Below are 8110 nucleotides of genomic sequence, written 5' to 3'. Positions count from 1 at the left end.
ACGTGACTTGACTGCAACTCCCCTCAAGAGGCGGGGTCTACTTCTCCACCCACTTAAATCAGGGTTGGCCTTGGGCTGGACAGCTGGGACCAACAGAATGTGGCAGCAGTGACTTTGTGGGTGTTTTTGCTTTTTGTTTTTGTTTTTTTGAGACGGATTTTCACTCTTGTCGCCCAGGCTGGAGTGCAATAGCACAATCTCGGCTCACTGCAACCTCTGCCTCCTGGGCTCAAGTGATTCTCCTGCCTCAGCCTCCTGAGTAGCTAGGATTATATAAACATGATCGGCTGTAATAGCCCACCACGCCCAGCTAGTTTTTTTGTATTTTTAGTAGAGTCAGGGTTTCACCAATCAGTCCGGCTGGTCTTGAACACTTGACCTGAGATGATCCACCTGCCTCGGCCTCCCAAAGTTCTGGGATTAGAGGCGTGAGCCACCACACCCAGCCACTCTGTGGGTGTTCTGAGCCAGCTCTCCAGAGCCTTGCAACTTCCCTCTCTCTGCCCTGAGACTACCAGGGAAGGAGTCTGGGGTGAACTCCTGAAGGACAAAAGGCCCCATGGAGAGACAATCAGGCTAACTATCTTGGGTCATGCATCCAGCCCCAGTCAAGCCACAAGATGACTGCCACTGCATGAGTGACTGCAGAGGAGACCAGCGGAAGACTTGCCCACAGAGCCACGCCAAACAGCTGACCCACAGAATCACGAGCAAATAAAACGGTGGTTGTTTTATGCCGCTGAGTTTTACAGAAATAGATAGATGCTCATGTCAGCTCAAGTCTCCGTCAAGTGATCTCATATTGGTGAATCCTGTACAGTAACAAAAAGCCTATCTTTAATAAAAGTAGGAGATCGCCAAAACCCCAAACTATAAAATGGCTGAAAGGGGGTGCCCAAAGTAATGGAGAGGAAGAAATCGTGGGGAGGGAAGAGGGAAGGGCACCTGCAGCTTGGATCTCAGGTGGAAGCAGCACCTAGCAGTCCCAGGGGTGAGAGGCCTGTCCAGGTCTGATCCTGAGGGACAGTGCTGAGGTCAGGGCAAGGTGAGGCCATGCGTGGAGGGACTGAGAGGCTGGGGTAGGAAGGCTCACCTGCATGGACACCGAATGAACTGAACCTCAAGAGCAGTGTTAGAGAGGACAGTGAATTTGCTGCTAAACTCTTTTTCTTTTCTTTTTCTTGAGATGGGATCCACTCTGTCTCCCAGGCTGGAGTGCAGTGGTGCAATCATGGCTTACTGCAACCTTGACCTCCTGGGCTCAAGCGATCCTCCCACCTTAGCCTCCTGAGTAGCTGAGACCACAGGCACACGCCACCATGCCTGGTTATTTTTTTCATTTTTATTGTTTTCTGTAGAATGGAATCTCACTATTTTCCCCAGGCGGGTCATGACCTCCTGGGGTCAGCCTCCCAAAGTGCTGGGATTACAGGCGTGTGCCACCTCCCTTGGCCTAAACTCTTCAAGGAATGAGGAGTCATCTCATTCCTTGAAGAATTTAGTCGTGGAATGTCTGCAGCAATGGTACTGTCAAATAACATGAGATTGAAAGCTGGGAGTTTGGGGGAAGAGGGGAAGCTCATGTTCTGCAAGTGGAGCAAGGAGGGCCCCCATCTGCCGGCCCAGTGGCAGGGGAGGGAGGGAAAACAGTCACCACCTGGGCTCACAGTAGGGGAAGCAGTGTCAGAAGAGCCAGAAGGCGAAGGAAGAGTTCAAAGAAGACCTCCCGTGCCTGAGTTCCGGGGACTTGGCAGAGAGTTTCAGTAGCTGGGGGTGGGGAGAAGGGAAGCAGAGCCAGATGGGGATTAGATGCAGGGAGGAGGGCTGAGCAGGGATCTGGGCTTCTTGTGATGGGTGATGTAAACAGGGATAAAGACAGTAATGAGATTAGTCCCGTGTCTGCAGCAGAGTGGTGGTGGGGCTGAGGGGCTGCCAAGGTTGTGAGGGAGAAAAGCAGAGTGCAGAGACGTGCATGTGATCATGCAATGCAGAAACAACCCCATATAGGCAGGAGGAGGGGGTCTTGCCAGGAGCACACTCTAATCTTGGCTACCACCTTCAGCACAGATTCCTGTCTGGCCAAGGGTACGAGGAGAGACAAAGTTTTCAGACTCTGATCCCTGCCAACACCTTTCTAAGAATGGTCAAGAAAATGATGAAAATGTCAGTGAAACAGACGAGGAACAGATCCCAACAGACAGTTGATGTAATATGTAACAATGGTGGAAGCCAGGCACAGTGGCTCACGCCTGTAATCCCAATGCTTTGGGAGGTTGAGGCGGGTGGATCGCTTGAGGCAGGAGTTCAAGTTTGCAGTGAGCTATGGTCAGGCCACTGTACTCCAGCAGCCTGAGTGGCAGAGCGAGACCGTGTGTCTAAATAACAACAAAAAACAATGGTTGAATTTTAATTCTGTGAGGAAGGATGATACTTTATTTATTTGCAATTTTCTTTTCTTTCAGACAGGGCATCATCCTCTGTTGCCAAGGCTGGAGTGCAGTGGCACAATCATGGCTCACTCTACCCTTGGCCTTCTCAGCTCAAGCGATCGTCAGCTTCCAAGTAGCTGGGACTACAGGTGTGTGCCACTACACCCCGCTAATGCTTGTATTGTTTGTAGAAACGAGGTCTCACTATATTGCCAGGCTGGTCTCAAACTCCTGGGCTCAAGCAGTTTGTCCACCTCAGCCTCCCAAAGTGCTGGGACTACAGGGGTGGGCCATCACACTCAGCCCGATACTTTCTTTAATAAGTGATGTTGACCCAACTTGCTGTCCCACTAGGAGGAAAATGAGGTAGAATCCCTACTTCTCACCAAAATCATGAAAATAAATTTCAAATGCTTTAAACATATAAATGTAAACAATATTCAGAGTATATAAAATATATATAATTTTTTGAGATAGAGCCTCTCTCTGTTGCCCAGGCTGGAGTGCAATGGCACATCTCAGCTTACTGCAACCTCCGCCTCCCGGGTTCAAGCGATCCACCTGTCTCAGGCTCCCGAGTAGCTGGGATTACAGGCGCCCACCACCATGCCCAGCTAATTTCTGTATTTTTAGTAGAGACAGGGTTTCGTCATGTTGGTCAGGCTGGTCTCAAACTCCTGACCTGAAGTGATCCACCCACCTCAGCCTTTCAAAGTGCTGGGATTACAGGGGTGAGCCACTGTGCCTGGCCAGAGTATATAAAATATTTTAAACTAAGACCAGAAAACCAGAGCTATAGGAGAAGAGATACACATATAAAATTACATAAACATTTAAAACTGTATATAGCAAAAGATACCTTCATCAAAGTCAAAGGGAATAATAAAATGGGAAGACGTTTGAAATCCATGTGACAGATAAGTTAATATCTATATTATTACAAAGAGCTCCTACACACCAATAAGAAAAAGAGAAATAATCCAGGGATGGAAGTAGATCATTCAGGCCAGGAATGGTGGCTCACGCCTATAATCCTAGCACTTTGGAAGGTGGAGGTTGGAGGATTGCTTGAGGCCAGGAGTTTGAGGCCAGCCTGGGCAACATAGCTAGACCCCTTCTCTACAAAAAAATCTAAAATTAAAAAATTAAAAATTATCCAGGCATGGTGGCATACACCTGTATTCCCAGCTACTCGAGAGGCTGAGGTAGGAGGATTGCTTGATCCCAGGGGATTGAGGCTGCAACGAGCTATGATCACACCTCTGTCCTCCAGCCTGGGCGACAGAACAAAACCTTATCTCTAAAAACAAAACAAAAGACACACACACACACACACACACAACTGTTTTGCAGAGGCTGGAGGGGTATAAGCTGGTAGAAGAAGAGAGACTGCCTGGTAGACCAGAGGGGGGAGTAGATGTGGGTAAGGATGGTTTGAATTAGATGTCAATTTTAAACTGTGTGAAGGGCTGCATGGTTTTATAAGGAGTATAAAAATATGAAAGCACAGGTGTGGTCAACCCTTAAAAGTATGGCTATTAATGGGAGAAAAAGGCGATGCCAGGACCTGGAGGGGTTTGGGGAGGTTTATTCTAAGACACGGAGACTAAGCATGTTCACAGGCTTATGGGCGTGGGCCAGCTGGGAGGGAGGGGGACTGAAGGGGATTGAAAAGAGATAATGAGTGCAGCAAGACAGGATGGGATCTGCACATCAGAACCACCAGGAGCTTTTTCAAAATTCCCATCTGGGCTCACTCCAGAACTACTCACTTAGACTCTCCAAATGTTGAGCCAGAGAACCTGGGCTTTATTTTATTTATTTATTTATTTTTAAACAGAGCCTTGCTCTGTCGCTCAGGCTGGAGTGCAGTGGCGTGATCTCAACTCACTGCAACCTCCACCTCCCAGGTTCAAGTGATTCTCCTGCCTCAGCCTTCCTTGTAGCTGGGATTACAGGCACCTGCCACCATGCCTGGCTAATTTTTGTATTTTTGTAGAGATGAGGTTTTACCATGTTGGCCAGGCTGGTCTTGAACTCCTGGCCTTAGGTGATCTGCCTGCCTCAGCCTCCCAAAGTGCTGGGATTACAGGCATGAGCCACCATGCCCAGTCAGAACCTTGGTTTTATTATTATTATTATTATTATTATTATATATATATTTTTTTAATGGAGTCTTGCTCTGTCACCCAAGCTGAAGTGCAGTGGTTCAATCTCGGCTCACTGCAGCCTCAGCCTCCTGGGTTCCAGTGATTCTCCTGCCTCAGCCCCCCAGGTAGCTGGGATTACAGGCACGCAGCACCATGCCCGGTTAATTTTTGTACGTTTAGTAGAGACGGGGTTTCACCATGTTGGCCGGGCTGGTCTCGAACTCCTGACCTCAGGTGATCCACACACCTCAGCCTCCCAAAGTGCTGGATTACAGGTGTCAGCCACCGCACCTGGCCAAGAACCTGGGCTTTAAATAAGCTTCTTGAATAGCATCAAATGATAAATCGATTACACAGGAATGAATGTAACAAAATATTTGCAAAGAACACTACAGAAGGCCAGGTGCGGTGGCTTACACCTGTAATCCCAGCACTTTGGGAGCCGAAGTGGGTGGATCACCTGAGGTCAGGAGTTCGAGACAGCCTGGACAACATGGTAAAACCCTGTCTCTACTAAAATTACAAAAATTAGCTAGGTGTGGTGGTGCACGCCTATAATCCCAGCTACTCAGGTGGCTGAGGCAGGAGAATCACTTGAACCGGAGAGGTGGAGGTTGCAGTGAGCCAAGATCACGCCACTGTACTCCAGCCTGGGTTACAAAGCAAGAGCCTGTCTTACAAAGCAAGAGCCTGTCTTAAAAAAAAACAAAACACACACACACACACACAGGGAAAGAGTAAACTTTTCAATAAATCAACTGAGTGTGCTCCTATGGGGGAAAAAAATGAAAACTGACCCTTACCTCACACCATCAACAGATAAATTCCAGGTGGGCTATAGTCTTCAATACGAAAAGCAAAAGAATAAAGCTTATAAAAAAAAATACAGGGTTAGGTGTAGGGGCTAACACCTGTAATCCCAGCATCTTGGGAACCCAAGGCAGGAGGATTACTTGAGTCTAGGAGTTTGAGACCAGCCTGGGCCACATAGGGAAACCCTGTCTCTAAAAAAGTTCAAAAAATCAGCTGGGCACACACCTGTGGTCCCAGTTACTCAGGAGGCTGAGATGGGAGGATCACCTGAGCCTGAGAGGTTGAGGCTGCAGTGAGCCATGATCATACCACTGCACTCCAGCCTGGGTGACTGAGTGAAACACTGTCTCAAAAAGTAATATAAATAAATAATAAATAAATAAAATAGGCTGGGCGCGGTGGCTCATGCCTGTAATCCCAATACTTTGGGAGGCCAAGGCAGGCAGATCATCTGAGGTCAGGAGTTCGAGACCAGCCTGACCAACATGGAGAAACCCCGTCTCTACTAAAAATACAAAATTAGCCGGGCGTGTTGGCGCAGACCTGTAATCCCAGCTACTTAGGAAGCTGAGGCAGAAAGATCACTTGAACCCGGGAGGCGGAGGTTGCGGTGAGCCAAGATCACGCCATTGCACTCCAGCCTGGGCAACAAGAGCAAAACTCTGTCTCAAAATAAGTAAATAAATAAAAGTAAAATAAAAAATAATAGAGAGTAGCCAGGTGTATGGCTGGCACCTGTAGTCCTAGGTACTTGGGAGGCTGAGGCAGTAGGATCACTTGAGTCCAGGAATTTGAGACTGCAGTGAGTTATGATCATGCCGCTGCACTCCAGCCTGGACAACAGAGTGAGACCCTGTCTCTAAAAAATAATAATAAAATGTTTAAAAATTAATTAAGGCAATAAAAATTAAAAATAAATTTTAAAAATTAATGTATAATTCCATTTATATAACACTCCAAAGCAGGCAAAACTAATCCACATACCCATAGAAATCAGGGTGGTGGTGCCTTTGAAGGTGAGGAAAAGGACGAGGCTTTTGGCACCTGACAATATCTATTTCTTGACCTAGTTGAGGTTACAAAGGAGTTGGCTTCATAATAATGCATTAACTTGTACATTTATGTTTTATGCACTTTTCTGCAATAAGTATGTTTTACTTCACATAAAGGTTTTAATAAAAAAGAAATCTTCCCTGTAATTTTTTTCTTTCTTTTTTTTTTTTTTTTTTTTTTTGTGACAAGGTCTGGCTCTGTTGCCCAGGCTGGAGTACAGTGGTATTATCTCAGCTCACTGTAACCTCTGCCTCCTGGGCTTAAGTGATCCTCTCACCTCAGTCTCCTGAGTACCTGAGACTACAGGTGCGCACCACCATGCCCGGCTAATTTTGTATTTTTTGTAGAGGCAGGGTTTCACCTGTTGCCAAGGATGGTCTCAAATTTGTGAGCTCAAGTGATCCATCCACCTCAGCATCCCAAAGTGCTGGGATTATAGAAGTGAGACACCTTGCCCAGCCCCAAATGATTCTGATGGACAACCACATTTAGAGAGACTCCTGCTCTAGAGCCTGCTGGAGAGACACTATGAAAGTCAAGTCTGGGCCGGGTGCAGTGGCTCATGCCTGTAATCCCAGCACTTTGGGAGGCCAGGGCGAGTGGATCACCTGAGGTCAGGAGTTCGAGACCAGCCTGACGAATAGGGAGAAACCCCGTCTCTACTAAAAATACAAAATTAGCCGGGCATGGTGGCACATGCCTGTAATCCCAGCTAAAAGGGAGGCTGAGGCAGGAGAATCACTTGAACCTGGGAGGCAGAGGTTGCAGTGAGCTGAGACCGTGCCATTGCACTCCAGCCTGGGCAAGAAGAGTGAAACCCCATCTCAAAAGAAAAAAAAAAAGTTAAGTCTGTGGCCGGGCACGGTGGCTCACACCTGTAATCCCAGCACTTTGGGAAGCCGAGGCGGGCGGATCCCCTGAGGTCAGGAGTTCGAGACCAGACTGGCCAACATGGTGAAACCCCATCTCTACTAAAAATACAAAAATTAGCTGGGTGTGGTGGTGCATGCCTGTAATACCAGCTACTTGGGAAGCTGAGGCAGGAGAATCGCTTGAAACTAGGAGGCGGAGGTTGCAGTGAACCGAGATCGCACCCTTGCACTCCAGCCTGGGGGACAAGAGCAAGACTTCATCTCAAAAAAAAAAAAAAAAAGAAAAAGAAAAAAAAAAAGAAAGAAAAGTCAAGTCTGGCCAGGCGCAGTGGCTCATGCCTGTAATCCCAGCACTTTGGGAGGCCAAGGCAGGTGGATCACCTGAGGTCAGAAGTTTGAGACCAGCCTGGCCAACATGGCGAAATGCTGTCTCTACTAAAAATACAAAAATTAGCTGGGTGTGGTGGCACGCACCTGTAATCCCAGCTACTGGGGAGGCTGAAGCAGGAGAATCGCTTGAACCCTGGAGGTGGAGTTTGCAGTGAGCCAAGATCGTGCCATTGCACTCCAGCCTGGGCAATAAGAGCAAAACTCCGTCTCAAAAACAAAACAAAACAAAACAAAACAGAAGTCAAGTCTGTTTCAAGTGATGTGAACCAACTCTGATTCACAGATCTCAAATACTGACTCACATACAGAACCTGAAAAATCCAGAGTAGATTCAGGAATGGCTACTTCCAGATACTCCAACAAGATCATTAGGAATTGGTCTCTTTATCTCTTTGCTCAGATT

Source organism: Pan paniscus, chromosome 5 (assembly GCF_029289425.2).
Source record: "Pan paniscus chromosome 5, NHGRI_mPanPan1-v2.0_pri, whole genome shotgun sequence".
NCBI classification, from domain to species: Eukaryota; Metazoa; Chordata; class Mammalia; order Primates; family Hominidae; genus Pan; species Pan paniscus.
This window is presented reverse-complemented; position numbering follows the sequence as displayed.